The following is a 2,599-nucleotide window of genomic DNA, read 5'->3' as shown; positions in this document are numbered from 1 at the left end:
GACGATTTATTTTTGTGAGTCCTGTGTCATTCTCTAATGCTCTCTTACAGTGTTGTTATTTCAAAGTCAGTACCTGAGAAGGATTGAAGGGGGACAGAGGTCAAGAAAAAGACAGAACACAAAGAGAGGAACCAGAGCCCATATCCACAAAACCTCTCGGAGTCGGAGCACTGATCTGGGATCAGTTCTTCCTTTTGGATCATAATGAATAATAGATATTATATGTATCACGCAGGACATGAACCTGGGTTCATCACTAGTTTTGAAATTTGTAGGTGGGGCTACCTCATCACATGACCCTGACCGATTTGGTATATAGCATCACATTTTGGTATATAGCATCACCATTTTCCAAAACTAGCTGAAAAAGTATGGCCGCTATGAGGCAATGAGGTTGAATAAATTATTTTACCTGTCCAACAGCACCACAATGTGGAGAAACTCAACCATATTTTACGGGTTAGCTAGACTATCCTTGAACGTGTGTGCCAAATTTCATCACTTTGAGTCAAACAGATCAAGAGATATAAAAATGTGCCCGTTATAGCGCTACCATGTGGTCAATATGAATGTGCTGAGCTATGTTCACTCTTCACACTTTTTGGAACATGTGTAACAAGTTTCGTTACAATACAAATATATGTGACTGATTTATATACATTTATTTGACAAACCACGCCCACGTGAATGTTTATTGGTCCATTGCGGCCATGTTGTTTGATGTACTAGCCTGGGTTATAGTGTGTTAACTGACCTTGGTCCATAGATGCCATATATCAATTTTTCTAAAGATCGGTCATTCGGTGCCAGAGTAGCATTTGAAGTGTTTTTGACAACATTCAAAATGATGGAGAATCCATCAGGGTGGACTTTATGGGTTCTTGAGACAAATCTGTTCAATGTGAGGAAACTATGGACAAAATTTCATGAATCTAGGTCAAACGGGGTGCAGAGGCTGATCTTTCAAACTTTGCATTTTTTATTGCTTGTTAAAGCGACACCATGTGGCCAATTGGCATGATATTGCATGAGAGGGTGTGGCCCTTGGGACTTTACCATGTTGCTAAATTGCACAATCCTGAGCCTTTTCATCTCACTGGAATTTGCTTATTTCCCACCGAAACGGCAGAAAAATGGACATATTAATAACAATAATCAACTGGACCGATCTGAACCAAATTCGGTAAATAGCATCAAAAGCACTATTTTCCAAAACTCTAGCTGAAACAATATGGCCGCTATGGAACAATGAGCTTGCATGAATAACAATAATGAACGTCAACAAACACAACAGGGTTTCACCAGCTTTGCTGCTGAACCCCTAATTAACACACAAGATTAAAACTTGATGGGACTTCACCATGCCTTCACTAAAGGGTTACGACATCCCTGTGACTATACACTGTTGAACCATCATGGCGCAGTGTGCCATGATAAATGATATTGTCATATGAGAGTGTCTAGTCATACTGGCCTATAACAGTGGTGGCCTATAACAGTGCTGGAGCACCGGAGGACTCCACCCTTCACCTCTCACAACTTGGTAACATCCAAAATGGCACCATATTCCCTAATTAGTGCACTACTTTTGAACAGGGCTCTTGTCTATAGTACTATATAGTGCCATTTGGCATGCACGTCTTGACTGTAAAAATAGACGGTGGAGCTCTATCGTCCTCTAGTGGGTATAACAGGCACATCTAGATTCTCAGGTATCATTAATGTGATTCTGTGACTGGAGGGATATGAATGTGATTATGATAGAGGGGGGCCACGCTGTCTGTTTTCCTGGCTGATACAATTAAAACATCGTAAGGAAAATGTGTGGTTCCCATTCCTCTAAGGGGAACGATAGCACAATGTAGGTCTAATGGTCACGTACCCACACATTTTCCTGACATAGGATGAACAGAACATATATTAGATAACATCACTGTATGTCATTAAATATGATACGACGATTGATGATGTCATGTCGGCCTATTTTGAGATCTATGCTTCTCATAGCGCATGCACCAGTCATCAAATATGACGCATTTTTGGAGTTCATCTCAATGGTGCAATTTGTACATTAACATCTGATAAAACTTCTCTAGTTTTAATTGTTTTGTTAGAAATGTTACTTTATCTATTCCCAAGTGATTTATTCAAAGATTCATGTACAGGAGTAAGCGTCAGCGCATCACCGCTCAGTTGGCACAAGGGCAAGTCTCCAGTGAGTGGGTGAGAGCGCTCTTGAGTGGGCGAGCAAGAAAGAGTAGAAGGGAGGGTGGGGGGAGGCAGAGAGGTACCGAAGATTCTGACGTTCTCTGTTGCACAAAACCGCACTGCTTGCTCTGACTGCACTGTCCATGCTGATGTATCCTAGACTGTCTGCTTGAGACGGAGTCCGTTTACTCCACTCTACACCCGACTCTTCTGTCTTTGGCGCATCATTTTAGTTTATCTTTAAAACCTTTGATCGACTGAAGTGTTTTTCCAAGGAAAGAGACCGTTGAAACTGCCAGTATAACCGGTTATAAAAACGTGAAGAAGTCACTTGTTTGAATAACTCTCTCCCCACTGCACGTACTCAACATGAGCGAGGTAGGTGTGCAGA

The sequence above is a fragment of the Oncorhynchus masou genome, chromosome 23 (assembly GCF_036934945.1).
Source record: "Oncorhynchus masou masou isolate Uvic2021 chromosome 23, UVic_Omas_1.1, whole genome shotgun sequence".
Taxonomy (NCBI): domain Eukaryota; kingdom Metazoa; phylum Chordata; class Actinopteri; order Salmoniformes; family Salmonidae; genus Oncorhynchus; species Oncorhynchus masou.
The sequence above is the reverse complement of the archived record's forward strand: the minus strand, read 5'-3'. Positions refer to the sequence as shown.